This window comes from Equus przewalskii, chromosome 14 (assembly GCF_037783145.1).
Source record: "Equus przewalskii isolate Varuska chromosome 14, EquPr2, whole genome shotgun sequence".
Lineage (NCBI taxonomy): Eukaryota > Metazoa > Chordata > Mammalia > Perissodactyla > Equidae > Equus > Equus przewalskii.
This window is the reverse complement of record NC_091844.1, coordinates 52,458,631-52,482,333: the sequence shown is the minus strand read 5'-3', so window position 1 is coordinate 52,482,333 and position 23,703 is coordinate 52,458,631. Positions and strand designations below refer to the sequence as shown.

At 46.2% G+C, this 23,703-nt stretch overlaps 1 protein-coding gene across 4 annotated transcripts in view; it reads left to right on the top strand.

Moving 5' to 3' along the window:
• Nucleotides 1-23,703, top strand: part of PRKCE (protein kinase C epsilon) — a 496,893-nt gene that overhangs the window by 220,582 nt on the left and 252,608 nt on the right. The gene's annotated exons all lie outside the window — the stretch shown is intronic.

The following is a 23,703-nucleotide window of genomic DNA, read 5'->3' as shown; positions in this document are numbered from 1 at the left end:
AGTGCCACATCTTCTACTACTGCATTTTGGTGCCTTTCGTGGTAGAGATCATCTCTACCTTCTCTCCTGGTCTGTCTGGCTAAACCAAGAGGAGGCAAAGTCAGTTTGGAGGGGAGTTGGGAGGGAACGTTGCAGTATAGTGTGTGATTTGAGAAAATCGCTTCCTCAGCCACCCAAATATCTTGTTGTTGGTCTGCGGGAAACTCCGTCACTACAGATTCAATTGTTTGAATTCAGCCTTGGCTTTTAATAATAACCTCTGCTGGCCAGTGTACGGGGAGAGGGACACCTGACAAACTGCTGGGAGGATATGAATTTGCCCAATCTTTGATATAATTTGGCAACATGTATGACAATCCTTTAAGAAGCATGTACCTTTTCTTACCCAGCAGTTCCACTTCTACCAATATGCTAAGGACATGGCTGGGCAAGCGCACCCAGGGCGCTGGGACACTTACCCACTGTGGCCTCGTTAATGACAGGGACAAATGGTTATAGCCCTAAAGCTCTTTTAAAAAAAAAAGGATTGGTTAAGTATATTTTGGTATACTTATACAATAAAATACTACACAACTATTCCAAATATTGTTTTAATTTTATCTGTAGTGACTTGAAATAGTATCCATTATTGTTGAATGACAAAAAGCAGAATCTAAGTAATATGAGCTCATTTTTTGTAGGAAAAGTAAACACACACAAATAGAAAACACGAAAAGTTACACATTAAAATGATAAAATTAGCTATCTTGCATGAGGATATGGGTAATTTCTTAAAATTTTGTCTTCTATCTATATTTAAAATTTTAATAAAATAAGTATACGTTAATGGTATAAAAATAAAAAGTTTTTCGGGCCAGCCCAGTGGTGCAGCAGTTAAGTTTACACGTTCTGCTTCTCAGTGGCCCTGGGTTTGCCGGTTCAGATTGCAGGTGTAGACATGGTACCGCTTGGCAAAAGCCATGCTGTGGCAGGCGTCCTATGTATAAAGTAGAGGAAGATGGGCATGGATGTTAGCTCAGGGCCAGTCTTCCTCAGCAAAAAGAGGAGGATTGGCAGCAGTTAGCCCAGGGCTAATCTTCCTCAAAATAAATAAATAAAAATAAAAAGTTTTTTAAACATAACTTTTCTTGAAGTATAAATATTCCCTAAGTGATAGAAAACTGTATTAGGTACCTATTGCTGTGTAAGAAATTATTGCAAAATTCCAGCTGCTTTACACAATTCACATTTGTTAGCTCACGGTTTCTGTGGGTTAGGAATTCAGGAGATGCTTAGCTTTGTTGTTTCTGGCTCAGGGACTCCATGAGGTTGCAGTCAATCTTCTGGCTGGTACTGCCATCATCTGAAGGCTTGGCTGGGGCTGGAGGATCCACTTCCCAAGCGGCTCTCTCAAATGACCGTTAGCAGGAGGCCTCAGTTTCTTGCCTTGTGAGTCTGTCCACAGAGCTGCTAGAGTGTCCTCGCAACATGGCACTTGGCCTCCTTCACAGAGAGTGATCTGAGAGAGAGCAAGGAGGAAGCCACCGTGGTTCTTATGACCCAATCTCTGAAATCACACATCATCACTTTACTGTATTGATTAGAGGCAAGTGGCTAAGTCCAGCCCACACTGGAAGGGAGGGGAATTAAGCTCCACCTCTTGAAGAGAGGAGTATGAAAGAATTTGTGAACATATCTTACAACTACCGCAAGCACATGGAATCATTTGCAATCATGAACACATGAGTATGAGTGGGGTCTATCCACTGGGAGCCATCTTTCCTCTCAGTGGGTAGTTGAGAGCAGTCCTGAAGGATGAGAGTTTTGGTTTTGAGATTAGTATGTGCTTGGGTAATATTTAAGGAGCAGGAAGTCACTAACAGAGCTGGGATTTTGGAGTCTGGAGACTTGATTCTACCACATATTGCTCACATACCTTCGGTAAGTCAGATCTCCCCTTGGTTTTCCTGTCAGGTTATGCCGAGTGTCAAATAAGCTAATGCACTTGAAAGCCCTATGTAAACTGTAAAGCAATAAAGGAAGTTGGCTGTTGCCATCATTATCACCACTACTGTTGTTATTGTTGGAAACGGGTACCGGTGCCGGAGACAGGGAGAAGCGGGACATAGAAATGGACTGTGGAGGAGAGAGAGGGAATTGAAAACTGTTCTAGCCAGATTACTGTTCCCTAGGGCTGGCTCTGAGGCAGGGATGGAGAAGGCCTGTCTCACCTGTGAACTCATGTGAGGCCATGACGGTTACAGGGATTTCTCAGAAGGACTGCTGTCTTGGGTCAGAACATGAAGGCCTGGTCCATGAGAAAGGCAACAGTCTGGGTGGAATGTACCAAGAAGGCAATATTCTCTCACCTCTATAACCAGAAAGCCCCCAGTCTTCTTATATTGGTCATCCATTCGTTTATTGTTTCAGGAAATACATATTCATTCCAAGCCGGGTGCCAAACCATGTGTTAAGGGCTGGGGAGACACAGTTAAATAGGCCGCAGCTTTTTCTCTCTGGCAGAAAAGGCTGATGTGCAAACATTTTGAGTGAAAGACTGAGCCTTGGCTGGTGGCCTCATTCCCTAAGCCTGGATCTGAGTTTCAGGAAATAGTTTTCTCAGATGTCCTTACTCTCTCAGAGGTCACATAGCTCTCAAAATTTTATGTCTTTGGAAATTAAACCTTTTTCCCTCCACTGATGTTTATAGGCTCTTCGAGTGTTGGGCAAAGATAAAGGCAGACAATTGCATTCAGATGGCTGTAATTTCCAGTCCTCCTTCCTTCCAAGTCTTAATGGCCAACACCACACAGTTTCCAAAGGCCGTTTCATGCACTTCCAGAAGTGGCAGGGCCTGTAGTTGGTGCTGCAGAGCAGTTCTGCCTGAGATTCCACGTGCTGTTGACTGGGGCTTTTTGCAGAAAAGGTTGATGCTAGTATGGGGAGAGAGCTACCCGGCAGTTGGTTCTCTTTTCTTTGACTTGCTTATATTTCCAGTGTGAGGTGACTCTAAATATTTAGAAATAATCCTTGTGCTGTTAGCTCAGGCTGAACTGTGAAAGGTCAATTATTTTTATTTAGCTCTTCTTGACCTCTGATTATGCATTAGGTGGTAAACCAAGTCTCATTCAAAGCTTCTGCTCATTAGATCCATTAATCTACAACAGACGTAAGTGGGAACTGTTGCTTCAGATAAAATTCAATTGGCAGAAAAGAAAAAAAAACCCAGAAAATAACAAGTGTTGATAAGGATGTGGAGAAATTGGAACCCTTGTGCATTGCTGGTGGGAATGTAAAATGGTACAGCAACTATGGAAAACAGTATGGTGTTTCCTCAAAAAATTAGATATCAAATTACTACATGATTCATCAATTCTGCTCCTGGGTATATACGCTGAAGTACTGAAAGCAGGGACTAGAACAAATATTTGTACACCAATATTCACGGCAGCATTATTCACAATAGCCAAAATGTGGAGACAACTCAACTGTCCGTTGATAGATGAATGGATTAACAAATGTAGTATACACATACAATGCAATCCTCTTCAGCCTTATAGGAATGAAATGCTGATACATGCTACCTCATGGATGAACCTTGAGGACGTTATGCTAGGTGAAAAAGGCCAGACACAAAGGGGCATATAAGGTTTAAGACCTTAGATGAGGTCTTAGAGTAGTTAAACTCATAGAGACAGAAAGTAGAATAGTGGTTGCAGAGGGAATGGAGAGTTAATGTCTAATGGGTACAGAGTTCAGTTTGGGAAGATGAAAAAGTTCTGGAGATGGATGGTGGTGATGGTTGCACAACTATGTGAGTGTACTTAATGCCACTGAACTGTACGCGTAAAAATGGTTAAAATGGTAAATTTTATGTAATATATATATTTTACCACTGTAAAATTTAAAAATTTTAAGTGTAATTGGTTTCCAAATGTCTGCCCGGCCCCATTCTAGGCACTAGGAATGCAGCTCTGAACCAGACAGAGGCCTGACTGCAAGGAGGTCTTTTAGATTGTTTTCTACTGATGGGGGATGGACAGTAAATATTTAACAAATGAGGAAAGTAATGTAGGTGCTTTAAGGACTTTGAGAAAGAGAAAATCAGGTAATTGATGTTGTAGAGAACCATGTCAGACATGGGAGTAGGGTGGGGGTGCTTTAACTAGGCGGCCTGGAAAGGACTCTGAAGTGTTGACATTTAGGCTGACATCCTAAATGGTGAGAAATGATTTGATCCACCAAACCTCACTGAATGTGTTTGGACTCCATTTTACCTGAAATCTTATTGAGATTTCTGAGATACAGAAATTGTTAGAAAATACAAACCTTACTATGAATTGTGCTTGCAAAACAACAATGTCTGTGCTGGGTATTCCTAATCGATTGCTTGAGGATTGAGATGAGGATGAGCAAGGTATTAGTGATTTAGAATGTTAAGAAGCTTCTTACCAAATACCAAATGCTCAGACCTGGCAGTGTTTTCACTGAGGAAATGTATTAGCCAGTTCACATATTTTTCATTGATTTTTCAGAAACTAAATCTAATGAAGGTTGCCTTGGGGCTTCTTGGAAAGACTTTTATGCCTTTTAGAAAATAACTGACTTACAAAAATCAGTTTATTACTGATATTTTTATCACTTGTTGTTGTTCAGAGGGAGATCAGTCTATCTCACCTTGGAAACCAAGGCTATTTATTTAAAGCTGCGAGTGTGGAGTGTGAAGATTTTTTATAATTGACTTGAGATGCAAAGAAGTATGCTTCTGGGACAGTGAAGTGTGTGCACAGTTATTTGTACAATGTGTTTAGGTTTCCCATTCTGTATTTTGGAGAATCCCCTATTGTTGCCTAGATTTTTCTTTTTAAGTCAGAGTCTCAGGGTAGAAGATGAAAGTCCCCTGAAGACTATGGGAATGCAGTTGAATTGTTAGAAGGCTGCATCGCATAGGCCTTGGTTATCAATGGCGCTCACAGCGCACTGTCTGTAAAACCCTGAAGTTCAGCCATGCGTGTTAAATAAAAGAGTGCAGTGACTTCAGAGTTTGAGAGTAGGTCATTTTGCAATCTCTTCTTTTTTATAAGAGTACGTGGCCATCTTTGTCTTAGGATAGTGAAATGGTATTTCCCAGGAGAGAATAATTGAAATCATTTGAATTTCTAGGCTATAGATCTCATAATCCTTGGGAATTTTGACTTATAAACTAACAGGGAAATTATTTCAGCCTCATGAAAATCTCTGGTCCTCTCAGGTGTTTCCCTCCTCCACTGGTTTGGGTTGGAGTTGGAATGTCTGCTAGGGGTGTAACGACTGATGTGAGGGGCACATGATGAGTGTATGGATCAGAAGGCAACACTGGGACTAATCTTTCATGGTATATGCGTGAAGCCAGCTCATGGCTCTTTTGCAAAAACCATCCATTGTTTCTGAAATCTGCGACAATTGGAACACAGGTGTGTGAATAGACATAACTCTGTCAACAAGCTTTACGAAAGGCCTACTGGATGCCCAGCCCATCCTGCACTAAGGGGCTTTAGTTAAGCAGGAAAAGAGTCTCATCCCCAAGGAGCCTCAAGTCTAGCTAAGGAACCAAAATATATGGAAATGAAAGAATCAGAAAATAAGAGCAAAAGAACCAAATCCAGATATTTGGATTAATGTCCTGAGGGCATTGGATGTGTGAAACAGTGTGCTGGAAATAGTTGCTAAATGAAAGGTCAGAGAAGCAAAGAAGGAGGTGGTCACTGTTGGCTGGAGAGGTCAGGAGGTCAAGGAGTCTTCGTGGAAGAGGTGGAGCTTGGGAAAAGCCAGAAGGAAGACCATGACTGAACAGGGCTGGGAGCAGGGCAAGGACACTTCTGAAGAGACCTAGACCTAACTAGGGGGGTAGAAAGAAGTATTATCTCAAGGGTTAGTTGTGTTTGAGAAATGTTCACTGTTTCTAATATCCAAAGTGTTCTCTATAGGGTTAATAGGTGTTAGATGGGGGAAATGGAGGCCAGTGGGGTCCACGGTCAAATAAACTTGGATAGTGCTGGAAGAAGCAACTGAGACTCCTTGCTGCAAGACTCCACAGGCCTTTAATATGCTGCTGTTCCCAGTGACCGTCCCAGATGGACATGTACTGCATGTAGTTTCCTGCTTATTCAACCACAGACCCATGCTTTTTTCTGGGAGTTTCCTTCAGGAATACAGTTCCAAAAAGTAAAACTGAGTTGGGGAGATGCTAGTCTAAATGATTTTATTTCAGTGTGTTTTTTAGTGCAAGTCACCAGCCAGTAGTCTGAAAGCCCAAGGGGATCGATTCGAAGGAAGTTAGAAGGACTTCATTTAAAGAAACCAGTGAATAAGTGGTCCTCCAAGGCTGCCCCGCCTGCAGGACAATACCCTAGGGCCATCTTAGTTCAGACGTTATTCCTTAATATATTAATAGACATGTAACACGAGCTTTAAAAAAATACCATTTTTCTTAATGTCATTCCTTTTCTTTTCTTGAAATTTGGGGAAGGATTTTGTATCCACGGCACAGCCTCACCGTTGGGACAGAGTCCTGGGAGGCAGCAGCTGGGGCTGTGAGTGAAGCTGAAGCTCAAAGAACTGGAAGGATTGGGTTTGCCAGATAAAATACAGGATGCCCAGTTACATTTGAATTTCAGATCAACTCTGCATAATTTTTCGGTATAACTATGCCTCAAATATTTCATGAGACATACTTATACCAAAAAAATTATTCATTTTTTATCTGAAGTTGAAATTTAACTGGGAATCTTGTATTTTTATTTTCTAAACCTGGCACCCTCTCCCAGGATGCTTTGGGGAGACTAGACACGTGGACCATAAAATGACTTAAAATGTAAAGGCAAGGGGGCCAGCCCTGTGGCCGAGTGGTTAAGTTCATGCACTCTGCTTTGGCAGCTCAGGGTTCACTGGTTCAGATCCTGGGCATGGACCTACACACCTCGCATCAAACCATGCTATGGTGGCATCCCACGTAGAAGAACTAGAATGATCTACAACTAAGATATACAACTATGTACTGGGGCTTTGGGGAGAAAAAAAAAATGTAAAGGCAAGATAATACTGTATACAGTAGTCGCCCTTGTCTGCAGGGGAGACTTCCAAGACCGCCAGTGGATGCCTGGAACAATGGATAGTACTGAACCATACATACACTATGTTTTTTCCCTAAATACACACCTATGATAAAGTTTAATTTATAAATAAAGGCACAGTAAGATTAACAACAATAATAATCAAATAGAACAATTATAACAATATACCGTCATAAAAGTTATATGAATATGATCTTTCTCAGAAAATATCTTATTGTACTGTACTCACCCTTTTTCTTCTTGTGATGGTGTGAGACGATACAATGCCTGTGTGATGAGATGAGGTAAGGGGAATGACCTAGACGTTATTTTCAGACCATGGTGAACCGTGGGTAACTGAAACCGAAGGTAAGGGGGGACTGCTGGACTCCAAGTTCTCAAGATCCCAGACCCTTCCCCCTGGGAGATGGGTTACTACATCCTCGAGCTCCCTCTTCATTCCCGTTCTCCTCAGTTTGGGAGAGTTTGTATATGAGAGGTCGTAGCCTGAAAGGTATTTTATTTGGCTCACACACTTTTGTAAACAAACAAATGGAAGATCCAAAACGTTACCCATCAAAGCACAGATTTTCAGCTTCTCTTGCAAATGCAAAAAGCTTATAGTTTCATAGAAAGAAGCTAGTTGTGTCTGAACCTAGAAGTCTTGAAACCAAAAGAACTGCAAATTTCCTGCCAGCAATGAACACGGTGGGGGTGGGCAAACCTCAGTGTGGGGAGAAGATAAGGTTTCTTAATGCTCCCACTCCCCATTTTTGGAATTTAAAATATAATTGAGGACATCAAATTATCTCACATGTAAAAATAAACGGTTTAAAAATAAGATGGTTTAAAATGTATCTTTGTGTTGACTCGAGATGAGATGAGAGTTGAGAAGGCAGGAACGCGCTTGGTTGGGGTGCTGGAGGCTCTGGATATTCCTTCCTTGCCAAGAGGTGAAGTGTCTTAGTTCCATGTTTAGTGATGATTACTAAGAGGCTGGGGCTTACTAGTGGCCTCTGCTCGGGGGTATCATCAGGAGGAGAGAGTCAAACTAATCTCTGTGGGAAAGGTCTCCCTGTGACCTGCTGGGTGGCTGGACCACCCGCCCAAGCTGTACTCCTCTTCTTGATGTCTCCCTCATGCCTCCTCTCTGTCCTAGAAGCCTACCTTTCCCCCAGCCCTGAGTGGGACATGCTCCCGACAGTAGGGACTTGCGGGGGGCATCCCTTGTGCTGTGAATGTGTGTACGTGGGCCCTGGGGGAGCAGTCATGGGGATGCTGGAAAGCTGGGCTATGAGGGCTGTGTATGAGGGTCCAGGGCATGCAGCTTCTGTGGACCATTGTACAGATTTGGCAGGGACTCTTAAGTTCCCTTCGTGGGCATTGTGACACACAGGATCACTGGCTGCCACCAATGTTAATCACCCTGCCATTGCCTGCTGTATCCTATGGCAACAGCAGCTCCTTGTAAATTCAGTGATGCTGTGAGCAGGCAGTATAACAGGCTACTTCACATCGGCTGGGGAAAACCCCAGGTCAAGAGCATCCTTGATTTATGGCCAAGCCCCAGGAACCTCTTTGCTTGCTCTCCCACATCCCTGCTACCCCCTCCTACCCACCAGTTTTGGCATTTGGTAATGGGAGGAGAGGGAAGCTCCGATAAAATGTTATTCCAGAGGTCAAGCTGAACCCTGAATAATGAGTCCATTAGATTCCACAATCAATATCCAGCTTCTAAACATTATGTATATTGATGAGCTGATTGCTAGGAGACTAGTGCTGAGGGAATTGGAATCCACTTTACTGGGGCCAAATTGGTTGTTGATGGGCCATAGTAGACTGTGGCTTTAATAATCAGCTAAAAACATCCTGCAGTCTAGTAAAACACAGCTTCAGCACATCGGAGCCCTTGTGTGCTTTCCTGAAAGCCAGGCAGAGCAGGGTTTGCACTGGGCCCTGAATCTAAGGGACAGGTGGGCTGTCCAGGGCCCCCGGTGAAGCGTCTCTGTTGCTGGGGTGAACAGAGGGAGACAGTAGAGGCAAGGGGGTAAACCTCTGCCACTGTGATATGAAGACAGGACGTGTACTGAAGGGCACGTGAGGACTGGCTCTTGCCCCTGATGTCCATGAGCACCCATCCTTACCTGAACTGCTTACCCAGCTCTGTTCTCAGGATCACAGAGTCACAGACTTGATGAGATGTGGCTCCCACACTAGGAAATAATTTCCTTTAAGGTCTTTAGCCCAGGAGTCTTAGTGGGAGGAGGGCTGTGTTTGTACACAGTATAATGTATGTGTGTGCATGCACGTGTGTGTCTGTGCGTATGTGCATGGGGAGTCAGTGGGAGCACTTCATCCTTCTTCCTCCCACCACATACGTGTCCCAGGTAGGGAGCGTGACATGGAATCTGGTAGTACACTGGAATCTAATATGAATCTCCTACTGGTTAGCTGGGCCAAAGCTAGTCAGATGGTCACTAAGGCTGAGTGGAAGAGTCTCGAGCTCCTGGACTGTTGGGCATCTTCTGCTCGTTTGGACCACTGCTGGACATGGAGATGCAGAGTCTGGGAGTCGAGCATTACTCCCGGCACATAGGCAGCTCTGCCTGGGCCAGGACACTGCCAAGGTTTGGAGAACAGGTTTCTGGAGGCAGGAAGTTGAAGGTAATTAGGTTAATTAAACGCCTGCAGCTGTCCAGCTGCAGAATTGCTCTAAAGATTTAAAATTGTGCATTTACTAAAACAAAGCCAAAACGCTCACAGTTAAACCAAGGCGAGCCCTTTTACCCGTGGTGCTGTGCATGGTTTGTTTTAATTCAGGTGGAGAGGAGGGGGAGAGTTTCCCATGTTCTCTCTGAATATCTTTCATCTGATTCTGAACGCAGGCCTGGCCAGTGTGATCCCAGGGTCACCCCCCGATCTTATCCTCTGCTGGGCTAAGTGGGGGCAGCTGCCTCTGCCTCGATAGGGCGATGTGCTCCTCTATATATCCCTGGTTAAGGGGCAGTGGGAGCAAAGCCCATGATGTGTTGCTGCTGGCCCGCCTCCTGTCAGATGGCAGCTTTGGGTGTCAGTGTTCCAGCAGTTTCTGAGATGCCTGGCTGAGTGTGCAAGCTCTGCAGAGGCCATGGGCCAGCCCTGACTGGAACTCCTGGTAGAGATTGGTCCCACCCTCCACTTGGCTGGGCCAGTGCTTTGCAGGGTGTCTGCTCATTGTCTTTCCCTATGAGGGCCGCAGTGGGCTTCTGCTTGTTAGTCCAGATCCAGAGAACTTGGTAGGGGGGCCCGGGTGAGTGCAGGGGGCATAAATAGGGTCCCTCCTATGGCCCCCTGCAGGCACCGTGCTGGGCAGTACCCCTGCTCAGCTCCAGAAAAAGGCAGGAGAGTTGTAAGTGTGGTGAAGCTGGAGGACAGGCAGTCAGAGGGGCATCCAGTGAGTTAAGCAGCTGGAGGGCACAGGTTAAATGACCAGGATCGTGGAGGTGACTGGGTCAGCAATGGCGGATAAAGCCGGAGAGAGAAGAAAACCAAGCTTTAAACATCAGGGAGCATCTGCCTGGGAGGAAAAGGGCTTTAAGCAGACTGGCAGTTGGCAGAGGGAGAAATACATCAGCACCCTATTGAGAAACTTTCAGGAATTAGAGGCAGGCCGATTGGATATTGGGGAAACATTTGAATGTACCAGCTTGTGTTTGGATTCAGAGGCCAAGAATGTCTTTGAGGCCCTTCAGTGTTTTCTGAAGAGCTTCTGGGAGTAATTCTCCTATGGAGTTAAAAAAAAAAAAGAAAAATTAGACTAGACTGGACTTGGTGACCCGACAGAGAGGTGACCATGGTGGAGCACATTTCCCCGAGGGCTTCTCCCGTGCAGCGGAGGCAGCGGGCGAGCGTGTGGCTGATCCTTGTCACCGATGTGTTTCCCCCAGAGCCTGTCTTCCGGGCCTTTACTGTTCTATGGACTGTTCTGTCCTGGGAGAAGGAGCGGTGGGCCAAAACAGGTGGGAGGCTTGGCTACGCGGCCCCGGTCTGCCATGGGCCTCCTCTCCGAGGCCAAGCAGAGCACAGACGTGGAGCTCTCTGCCTGGCATTGCAGCGCCCTTCTGACACTTTCCGCCCTGGGTGACCATGAGCAAACTCCGGACCCTCTGGGCCTCATCCTGAAATGGGCATCCCAGTAGTACCTACTGCACAGCCTTGTGCTGATTAGATGGGGTCCTATTTTGCAAGTCCCAGAGACTTGCGACCATATTAGTAAATAAAACACCTGGTCCAGCAGGATCTCTCGTGTCCTTCCCAGTTTTCACTTCCTATGATTCTATTTCATTTTATCCTCTACAAACCTCTCAAGTGGGGAGGGCAGTTGTCACCCCACTTTGGAGACAGGGAAAGCACAAGGAGACTTTAGAGATGTTTCTGGAGTGCAGGTCACTGGGTAATGGATGGAAACCAAGACCCCCAAGGGCTTGGCCATACCACCCTCAGAGCGGGGAGGAACTGTGCGAGTCATGTAGCCCTCACTCTCCGTTTTCCCTCTGCTTCCCTCGGTTTCCCAGTCTCAAGACTGGCTGTATGGGCCCGCTTTCCAAGCACAGGATGAAGACAAACAAACAGATGATAACTCCTAGGCACTGAGAAGAAACAAGTGCTGAAGAGGCAGCCAGGGCCCTGGAGTGGGAGGAGGATGGCGCTGCAGGCCAGGCACTGCACAGCTCACCTGGGAGAGGGGAGGTTGCCACGGTCTAGGCTGGGAGGGCGCCACAGTCTAGGCTCGGAGGCCTTGTGTGCAGCCTGCTCCCAAGTGTTAAGGAAGTGTGAGTGGAAGTGACCACTCCAGCCTCTCATGCCTTTTGGATAAAGCGCTAGTAAACTGGAAAGGTGCATTTCTCACAGTGCCGAAGAGGCCAAGACCATGGGTTGTCTTGGATGAGGAGGAGGAGAAAGCTGTGATTTGAGGGGGTCAATCTAGCCTATTGGCTTCTTGCTGAGAACTGGCATGCCCTGGTTGGTGGTCCTGCTTCTTACCAAATGATCAGGATGCAGGGGCTGCCGTATGCATCAGGTCCAGGCAGGTGGGAGCAGTGCATCAAACACCCTACCCAGAAGTCCTCACCCCTGCCACTGCCTCACTCCCTCCCTGTTGGATACCAGGCAACGCTTCTCAAAAGTGAATTTCACAGGCGCAACCTGGGCATTGGGTCACGATGCAGATTCTGACTCAGTGGGTCGGTATGGCTGCAGGTTCTGCATTCCTCCTCAGCTCGCAGTCGGGCCGAGGCTGCTGTTCGGGGATGTCGTCTTTGCAGTGAGGGTCGAGAGGACACGTTGACCTGGATGTCTTTCCCATCAAAAGCCCTCGCTCCCTGTGCCCTGGTTCTGTTTTTCTTCTCACGCTCACAGGTTTCTCAACAGCAGCCAGATGGGAACAAGACTGAGCGAGGCTAATGAGGACCCACTGGGGCAAAGTGGAGGACCCCTGAGAGGGTGCTGCTGTGCTTTCCCTGTGAGGGCAGGATTATCCTCCAGGGTAGGCAAAACCCCGGAGAGAGGGGAGTAGGCAGACTGTGCAGCTGCCAAGTCCATACCTCCCTCCACCTTCCTCTGAGCCCTGTGTCGTCTGGGCAGGCAGCTTTCTACTTAGCATTCTGATTTCTGTGTCCAATCAATTGGCCACTCTTTGTGCCACGTAAAATTGCATGACTGAGTTTTGACCTTGAAGCCAGCCAGCCATGCAGGCTTCTGTCTTTCACTGTCTCTTTGAACTTAGAAAAAGATTAGGGAAGAAAAACAGCAAACCATTTTGCTACAATAATGCTGTCATTAGCAATGCAACTTTGTTGCATTAAATCCTGCATTTATTAATGATGTGATGATAATAGCACCGCTCCCTTCCATTTGTGGATTATACTGTTTTTCAAAGCACTTTCACAGTCATTATCTTACTTGATACTCAAACTGCCATTATGAGATGAAAGAAGATTATCGTCCCCAGGAAACTGAGGCTCTGATTGGTTTATGAGCTTGACAAAGATCACAGGGTGGTGGGTAACAGACCTGGGATGCATGCACATATTCTTGTCAGAGTGGATATTGACAGTTCAGTAGATTTGCCAATACTGCGGGTCATAATTTGCCCCATCCCAAACGTCGTGCTTCCATACCGAGGAAGACTTGTAAGGTGCGGCCAGCCAGTAGCTGGATGTTAGGACTGTTCCTGAAATGATATTGGCCCTATTGTTCCTAAAGTGCATAGCTGAGAATGCTCTGAAGTTTAGAAGAGTGGTAAAATAGCAAATAAAGCAAACAAAATCAGCAAAAACAAATAAAACCATAGAGAAATAAGCTAGAAAATGTGTTTTAAATTATTCAGTGTCTGCCTCTGCCTCTGCCTCTCTCTCTCTCTCTCTCTTTCTCTCTTTCTCTCTCTCTCTCTCTCTCTCTCTCTCACACACACACACACACACACACACTTCCCTGGCAAGGTTGACATTCCACAGTGAAGCATTTAGAAAAGCCATCACGGGGGTCAGTCGTGTGGTGCTTGTTGGATTTGTTCCTGGACCGCCCCCTCCAGGTCACCATGCCTGTCTCCTTCTTTCAGGCAAGCATTCCAAGCCACTGCCCGTGATAAGGTGGGACAGACCACAACTCAGTCTTCCCCAAATCTTCTTGAGGCTCCTCTTCCACATGCTGCTTGGGGTTGCCATGGAGACGGTCTGCTGCCTTCTCCCTCAAATAGAACCAGCCTCACACTTCTGCTTCTGTGCAAGGTAGAAGTGGTAGAGCGGCATTGCTGTAAACGGCCCTTCCAGTAAACTCACCCCCAGCTGAGTGCCCAGGAATGTGTGAGCAGCGCACCTAAACTCACGCTACTAGGTACTTAAAAAGCAAAGCAAAACAGAACACCGAAGAATAATCGCTCCTAAGTTCCATTTGTAGTTAATGATTCTAGGAATGCCGCTGCTAAGTTACTGTTTAAAAGAAAAATGTCACCACGCACGACTGGAGCCTCACCATAAAACAGTCTCTGAAGGCCATTGTCACTGCAAACCTGCTATTCTGGGGTCTCGACAGCTGTGTGCACCGTTCTGGGCCTAGGAGTAACTGGGAAGTGGGAGGAAGAGGTGGTGAGGAATCCAGAAAGTGCAAAACAGGGACCCTGCCCCAAAAGGCTGTGCCATCCAGAGAGGAGACAATCGTGTATCCACAAATGCTGTCTCTATTCTAGTGCTGCATTTGGGTTCAATGGGGAGCATCTTAACACGGGGGCAGGCTGCGGGTCCAATCCTGACTCTTCCGCTTGTTAGCTCAGGGTCTTTGGGTGAGTTTCTTTATATGCCAGAGCCTCACCTTCTTTCCCCTCTCTCAGTAAAGTGATTATGAGCTTTAAGTGACGTGATGTGTGTTGAAGAGCCTAGCATGATGGCTTGCACACAGCAGGCGCTCAGTGAACCCTAGCTCCATTCCTCTTCTCCTTCCCGCCTGTTGGAGGAGGGAGGGGCGGTGATGAAGGGGAGGAGAGACGGTTCCGAGGGTGGGCGAGAACGCAGTCAGGGCTTGGGGGTTGGAGCTGCAGGGTGGACAGAGGGCAGCGAGTAGTCCCGGAGAGCTGCTGGACGGGAACACACACTGAATTCCGTGGCGCGGCAAACCATGCGGCGTGAAGGCCTGCGACGACTGCATGCTCAGGGGGCTTGTTGAGGGTCACGCATGTGTAGAAGAGGAGTGGGCAATTAGAGAATGGGAACTAGGGCAAGAAGTGACGCCCTAATAAAAACCACAAATAAAAAACGGAGCCACCATTCATGAGGGAATATTTTCAGTGCTGGAGAGCTGAGCCGATCGCTGTGAGCAGCTCACAGCTGTGCACCGTTGTTCTAACTTAAGCAAAGGCCTGGTTATCATGCCTCTGCCCAAGAGATACTGACCTTTGACATTTTCAGCCTAAAGGAATTTTCTTTGTAGTTTTCCTCTGACTAGAATCCAGGGAAAAATGCTTATGGATCAACATTAGGAAGATATGGGTTATTTACAACAAACAAAGAAGCTGTGTCTTTTTCCTCTAAACACCTTCTGAGCCCCACCACTATGCAACCCTCTACAACATTTCTCAACAAATGACTCACTGAGGAACGAGGCCGTCGAGTGGACAATGCTGCACGGTGCTAGGTGCTTGGCGTTTCAAGCCTGTTCAGAAGCGCTGCATTATGCAGGCGAAGTGTGGCAGTCTCTTGGGATGATGGGTCAACAGATCCCAAATGTGGCTTGAAGTAGCTGTGACGTTCCACATTCAGGGAGGCCATGCTCCTGGGCTGCACGTGGTCTCATTTGCCCTAAACCCTGGAGACCAGATGAGAAGTTGCTTTAAGAATATTCTTTGTAAGCCCTGCCTGAAGGCAGAAGGATGGATGGATTAGATGACCACTCAGAGTCTCTGTCAGTCCATTTTCTGAGACTTCAGGAATGCTCCAGGCCAAAGGATACTGGACTGCGAATGTCCTCTGGCTTCAAGGACTGGAGACAGTGTGGTGCCATGGTCACAGGCAGGGGTGTTGACAAAAAGACTAAAGAAAAATAGAGAATGTTTAGTTTGCCAGGGAGCTGGGAGAATATTGCCCGAAGCTTTTGGTAACTGAGTTTAAGGGAGTGAGTGTTTCGGGGCCTTCTCTCTTCCCTAGAGTGGCTTCTCACCAGCGGGCATATTGGTCATGGCAATAAGAAAAATACCAGTAATGAAAGCCAGCATTTTCCAAAGTCATAATCTCACTGGGTCTTTACAACACTCTGAAAGAGAGAGAAGGTGTTGGTCTGTGACATGGATGAGATGAGGGCTAAGGGTCCTGCCTGAAGCCCCACATGGCTAGTCCATGACAGTTGGAAGCCCCATAACCCCTGACCCCCGCCAGCTGCAGGGCAGCGGTATTGCCCTCTGAGTGGGCTCCCGGTGCAAGGAGGTGAAGAGAGGAAGGAAATCACATCCAGCCATCACCCCCATCACCCTGGGGCTGTTCTGCCTTCAGTTGGTGGAGGAGGGGCGCTTTGCCTTGGGACTGTTGCTTCCTGCTGATTGCGGGGGGCAGGGGTTCTGCCACATGCTGCAGGTCCCTGATTGCAGAGGGTTGAAGCTCACAGCACCAGCCTTTGTCGTGGGAGAAGGCGTCTGACAGCTCCTGGCAGTGGTGAGAATTCAAGAGGCTGTCCCTGGGGACAGTGAGAGACAGCCTTTGCAGGTGGCACGGAGTGGCCTCAGAAATGCACCTGAGAAGCATATCTCATTAGAAACCACCTCTGGAGCAGCCAGGACCCATTCTGGGCCCCTGGCTCCAGCCAGGTGGAACTCGAAGTCTTCTAACACAGAGTAGATTTCAAAGAAAAAGCTTTGAAGAGAAAAGTCTGTGAGATGGAGGATTTGGAAATGACAAAACAGACTTGCTTAGCTCAGGTATCTGGAAAGGGGCCATGTGTACATTTGCAGTCTGCTGCCTGGAAGACTGGTGTGGCCACCAGCCGACCCACACCAGAGCCCAGAATGAGTGTCCTGATGAAGTTCAAGCCCACACCTCACTGGGCCACTCTGGGGACCCGGCAGTAACATGGCGACATTGTTGAAATGTATGGAATTTGTGCTTAGGAGCCACTTGACTTAATGAGGAAGCTAGACGGGTACCCACATCATATGTCTTCTCTAAGCCTGAGATTTATGGAGACGTAAGACAGAGCCTATAAATGCTTTGTATAAGGAGAAGGTACGGTCAGACACAAAGTGGCACACTGGGTCTGGTGATCCAGTTCTCATTAAAGTCTTTGAGGCCCAGCCTAATCTCTCCAACCCCAGTTTTCAGGTCTACTTCAGCATCAGTAGGCCAGTTTTTCTGTCCACTTGTCCATCTACTGACTCAGTTGAACAACTCTAATATATTGAGCACAGTCCTGGGCTTCTGGGGATATAACTTGCAGACGTTGTCCCTGCTGTCCAGGTGTTTCATGTATAGTCAGGGAGAGGAGCCAGAAATATAAACAGACCTGTTACAGGGCAATACAGTATGTACCTCTCATCCATGATAATTCCAGCACTTTCCTGATAATGCAGGCCAGCCAAAACTTGGGTGTCTATTCAAGTCCTAGAAAAACAAAAATCACCCCCCCTCCCCATCTTAGGCAAAATTTACTGAGATTTTATTTGTGACCCACAAACTTATTGGAGCCTAGTACTTTTCTTCCTGGGTAGAAATCGTTAACAATGCCGAGAGCCATTCGTGGATGCAGTTTTCTCTCCATGTGTAGCAAAGTGTAATTCACTTGGAGCAGTGTTCTCTGCTGTCGATCTCGATTTGGGAATTGTTAACATTTGGAGAATCCTCATGCTGTGACGGTGAAGGAAGTGTGTGTAGAAAGAATCTGGCAGAAAGCTGAGCCAAGGACAGAGCCTGAGGAAGCCCCAGATGCATGGGTCGTGCAGAGGAAGAAACTACAGAGCAGGTGGAGGAGGACTGACCAGGGGAGCAGGAGGAAGACCTGGGGGTGGGGGCTGGTCCCCAAACCAAAGAGCATTTTAAGGACAAAGGGGTAGTTAACAGTTTCAGGTGTTCAAAGGGATCAAAACGAGAACCGAACAGCAGCACCTGTTAGACCCTGGTGTCCTTGGGGAGAGCACTCTCAAGGAAAAGTTAAGGGCAGAGGCCAGAGTGCACTGAATTGACTAGAAAGAAAGGGCAGTGAAGGAGTGGACAGTGCAGGGAGACCCCAGTTTCAGGACTGTAGGGGAGGAGAGAGCGTGGGTGATAGCTTTCAAGACCCCCTCCACCCGCCAAAGGCGGGGGTTGTTATTTTCTGCTTACAGAGGAGACTGAGCTCGGAGAGGTGAAATAATTTGCCCTTTTTTACATTACTATTATAAACAGACATCCCCACCCCACCCCAATAAAGGTTATTAAAAATGTTTTCCAAAGGTATTGCATATAGGAAGTGCCAGAGTAGGGATTCAAAGCCCAATATACTTGGCTCCAAAGTCTAGGTCCTTGCTACTCAAAGTGTGATCTGGGTACTAGTAACGTGGGCATCACCTGGGACCTGATTAGAAATGTAGATTCTCAGACCCCACCCTAGACCTACTCAGAAGCTGCATCTTAACAAGATCCAGGAGATGCACGTGCACAATAAAGTGTGAGAAACCCTGCTCTGGGCTGTCCCCTAATCTATGTTTTGGTAATTGGGGTATCAGGAAGACCTGAATCATGAGGTTGACATACCAGCAGAGAAATGGGTGAGAAAGGCATGCAACTTCCTTCTTTCTCTGAATGGTGTGAGATATCTGCGTACCCTCAGCTGACCTTGAAGAGCTCAACTTAAATGGAAAGGATGTCTACTGGCCCCCAAGCCCTTCCACCAAGCTGGGGCCACAGCATCCTCCTTCATTATACGTCTCTGGACAAGTTTTGCGATGTTTTTAATTAACAGCTATTTTCTTCAAATAATAATGCAGATGCAAAGGAAGAAAACACCCTTTCAGTTGCTAGCATAATTAAGCTGCAGAGATTAGTCTCGTTTTTGCTCTCCAAAGCTCTCCAAGGCACGATAACTCACGTACATGAAGGTTTGCTCAAATGTTTTGCTTCTAAAGGATTCAGTAACTGCCTGCCTGTGATGTTTTTTAATTACAGCAACCTCTTCTTTGAATATTTGTTTTCTGTATGGATGCTCCCTTCAAGGTTCTGCTTGGTCCTTTCTCATCTGGACCTAAAACAACCAAACCACATGCAAAACGCCAAGAGAATCTAAACCCATGGTTCCGTTTTTTTCTGTGGGCACCCTCTCTTTTTCTTACCTTTACTGTCTGTTTTGTGGGTCCTTGGACATTATATAGTTCAGTATTTTTCCAAAATGACCACTGAGTTGGTTGTGAAACAAATTTAATGATTCTTAACCAACTTAAAAAAAAAAAAAAACTAAACGAAATAGAAAATATCAAAGTGCATCATTTGCAGTAGGGGCAACAATTGTTTTGTGAAACTTCTGTTTCAGTTATGTTAGTATGTGTGTATCCTGAGTTTCCATGCAAAAATGTTTTCCATACTGTGGGTCATGGCCAAAAGTATGAGAGCCACTGACCCTTTTCAGTGGATCTCTATTTATAGAATCATTGAAATCATAGAGTATGTATTTTTTCTTTTAAATTACCTATTTCCAGGCCAACTTCCACCCATTGGTTTCAGTAATCTGTATTTGACAGCATTCCCAGAGATTCTAACCGTCAACCATCAATGTTTAAGATCTGCTAATCTGGTTCAAACTCCCACCCAAAAGAGAATTCCCTTTTATATTATTTCTGGCTGGTTAATAATCAAGGCTCTGGGTGCCAACATTCTCTCCCTATTCATACCAGGCATATGTATGAAGAGCCTAGTTTGTGGGCTTGCTGCCCCACTGAACAGTGTGCTGCCCGTGCCTTGTGGCATGCGCCTTCATGTTAGAAACTTCTCCTGGGGGCTGATCAGGACCCTGCTTGTCCATAGCTTTCACTCTTGCAGGCTTTGGTCAATCCCCTGGAGCTCTACAGAGTAAATCTGTCGTGTTCTCCACACTGACAGCCCATCAGAGAATAAAAAGCAGCTTTTGTTTTCTCCTACAGCTTTCCTTTTCTCAAGCTAAGCAATTCTGGGGTCTTAAAGCATCCTTCATGGGTTACGGTAGCAACAGTCTTTCTCACCCTAATTTAGCATCTCTGAACTACTCTTTTGTCAAAAAGAGAACACAGTTCACTAAATACAGTGTAAACAGCACTGTGAGCAAGGAGTTCTGCTTCAGCCAGTACTAATGATGTGACCTTGGGCGAGCCATCTCCTCTCTCTGGGCCTTGGTTCCTCATTTGTAAAGTGAGGCTGCTTGGCTGAGTGACCCACTTTACAAAGTTCTGGTTTTAGCATTAACTGAGAGGAGGGCCTATGACTCTCAACAGCAAATATTATTCTCATTTCCATGTTAAAGTCAATGAGCCATAATCAGATTAGGAATTTTTTAAGAGTCCATAGGGTCTTTCATTGATGGCAGATTAATCAAGTGTTGCTTTTATTGGCTGGGCATATATAGGAAGGAATGAATACCATGCATAGTTATCCAGGAGCACCCAGCTCTTGGGGATTACACATGCAGACCCAACAGAGAACTTTTTCTTGGTCTTCCCTCCACAAATTTTTGTTTTCCCATATAAGCCACTAAAAAAAGTATCCTTTTGCTAGGATTTACCATGGGGTGTTTTAGAGAAGAGATTTTTGTTCTGTTCCTGTACCTGAAATTGTGTGCAAAATAAGTTCAAATAATGGAGGAGCAGGGCGTGCCGTTCTTTCAGCCCGATGAGAGGTTTGATTTTTTGTTTTGTTTTTTAAGAGAAATAGATTTTTAAAAAGCATTCATCCAGCACATCTGTTGTTAGCCTCTAAGCCCATCTTTAAGATCCATGGCATGAATTTGCAAGAAGAAAGGTTTTAAATATTCATAAGTTTGGGAATTGGCTGTTTTGTCTGAGTATTTCAGAATTCACTAAAGCTCCAGTGAACCCGAAAGAACTCAGCCTTCATCATTAGAGAGTTAGGATCCCTGGGGGCCTTTCTAGGAGCAAGTACTTTCGACCTGAAGAGGGAACAAAGAGCAAATGAAAGGCGATGGAGCCTCCTAGGGATTGATGTAGATTTTCAAGTCTCCCCAAAGTTTCACCATCCCACACAGTCTTTTCCCTGTTTGCCAGTTAGCTCGGCAGAGCGTGGTGCTGGTGGGGCCAAGTCATGGCCTTGTTTTGGTGTGATTCAGTTATGTGTGCCCTTGGTCTCAAGGGGAAAATGGCAAGAGACGTGGGTGGACTAAAGAAACCTGGGAGAACTCAGAAGGGTGTGTCCCCCCCATGGTGACTTCTGTAGCATCCACACGCTCTGAGAACAGAATATTATCAGCTAGAAAAAGTACGACCAGTTTCTGGATTTGTCTAAGGGAGTTTACCACTTACCGTGACAAGACGGCAGAACCTGGAGAGTTTAGGGTGGTTCTGGGGCTCACGTGAGAAGAGATGGCCATGTTGAGAAGGAATTCTGTAGACACAGAGAAGGACTGATCTGGTATCGTGTGGGTTTCGTGTTAATCTTTTCTGTCGTTACTTACTTTTTCTTTGAAGTTATCTAGGATGTAGTGTTCTTATGAGAGGAGAGAGCAATTGTTTTCTTCAGTTTGCATTGAGGAAATTTCTTACTTGACAAAAGTAAGTCTTCAGTAATAATGTTTTATATGGGCAAATTCACATCCTCTTATATTATTTCTTAGCCAAATCGAGAATCCTAGATACTCTGATCTCTCCAGGATATGCTTTTAAAAGAGCATACTCTGCAAACACATTAAAACCCCATTAGAGTGTCTGGTTATTCATAAATTTACTTAATATTGTAGATAAAACCTTGTATGTTAGTTGTAGAAGGGGTGGGTGGCGCATTTCCCTCCCCACCGTGCGTGGCGATTTTGTAAGGTGGGGTTTATCTTTCTCTCTTATTGTCTAGTGTCTAACAGTGCTTTACTCTAACTTCTCTTTCAAAATTAGAACTCAGTTATTTTTAGTTAAGTTCTGATCATTGCACCAAACAGTGTTATCAATAATACACATTTGAGATTAAGCCTCTACTATTCAACTAACATATTGCAAAGACTGTGGAGGATAACGGAACCAGAGTCTAGAAGCATCCAGACTTGTTATAAAGAGTCAAGAGGAAGGTAGCTGTTATCGTTGTCCTTTTTGTGGCCCGTGTGGGCAAACACACGTACTTGGATGACGACCATAAAAGACCACATAGGATTCAGGGCCAGAAAAGGGTTCAGACGATAAATGCAATTGGAGGAGAGAAAATCACCATATAAATAATTTTTAGGTTTCTGTAGTTACTTTAAAACCAGATGATTCAAATTCAGCCCAAACTCCTGAAGCTTTCGTGGTTGTGTACAGTAAAATAACCTGTTCACCAGCTGGAAACCAAAGGCACATATAGGAATTATGATTCATGGACCAGGTTTATTGCCGGCTGAGTCCCCCAGGCCGGGACTGGGGAAGGCTGAGGGGCGAGGCATCTAGGAGGGCCGTGGGGAGGGAGCGGGACAGCACACCTCCTCAGAGCCTGTCCCATGGGTTTGTCTGTGTTCTGCGGAAGCCCAGAGAACAGACTCTGTTATACAGAGCATCTCAGGGGCTGGGAGATCTCCTAGCTCCTTTCAGTGCCTGAGTTTTGTCCTACTTTCTTGTCAACCAGTCCTTGTCTTCAAGGAGCTTCCTTTCTAAATAGAAATATGGGAGGTGCAGAACTGAAAATTTAACAACAATGCACTATCTGTGATGTGAATACACACACACTCCCCCTGAGAGGAAATACTGCAAAATACTAACAGTGTTGTGTTTGGATGCTAGAGTTTAAATGATTTTTCTTCCACATGTGTTTAATTTGCCAGATTTTCTTTAATCTTGCATAGTGTTTATGATGGAAATAATATAAAAAGGTAGCTATTCAAGAGATGTCACAGGCAGATGAAAAGGAATGCCAGAGGGAGTGGTACCGATGGTACATGGGATGGGTCAGTGTGGGCCAACGCCAAGAGGAAGGCTTCTGTGGATTAGAAACATGGGCTGGGCTGGAGAGGAGGGGCTGGGGCTGGCTAGAGGGTGTAGAGTGAGGAAAGCACAAGCTGCCTCAGGGGCCTAGAGGTGCTCACCCGGGAGGAGCTGGTTGGATATGGCAATGGCCAGCGTATCACAGCTGGGACGGACAGCCACCCAGAGAGTGTGTCAGGATAGTTAGGCCAGAAGCCAGCCCCTTCTTGGCTTGATAAGAAAGTTTGTGTAAATCAGGGTTGTTATATGGAAACAGCTGGTTTCACTTTAGTTTAATCAAAAACAAAAGAACATCATGGGTGGGAGAGAAGGGAGGGAGGTGGGTGGACAAAGGAGAAAGGAAATGGTGACTTGGGCTCATGGGCTGAAGCAGCGCAGAGAGCCCATCAGGCGAATGAAGCCGGCAGACGATTGTCGGCTTCAGTTCAGCTGGGAAGACCAGGTGTGGGCAGGCCAAGCTGTATCCTCGTGCACTGGCTTGGCCTCAGAGAGCCTCTTCCTTTCCAAAGCATGTGATCCAAATTACCTGGCGGGGGAGACCACAGGAAAGCCAGTGTACATGAAGGTGTTTGCCTTCTACCCTCCGGGCTCGCTTGATTTGCTGCCTTTCCCCTGAAATGTGTGTTTATGCCTCGTTTCGGCCTGAATATGGGGACCTCCTCCTCCAGGAGGGAGCCTGTGCCTGTCCTCCTGTATCTCTTTCCCATGGCAAGGCAGCACCCGTGGGGTGCTCAGTGCTGTTTGGCTCACGCTTTGGAGAACACGGAGAAAATGTGGGGTGGGGAAGGCCACGAGGAGGCAAAGGCCGTGGCCAAGCTGAGGAAGAGAACACAGATCGTTGTTAAGAACCACCCTTCTTTTTTAAATCCAGGCTGTAGAGTGGGGCCTGGAGAAGAGCACAGTAAACAACACAGGACATAGGCCACGGCATGCCTGGGGTCCATTGTGACAAATGAAAGAAGGATATAAATGTGAGGACCTGTCTAGAAGAGGTAAACAAAC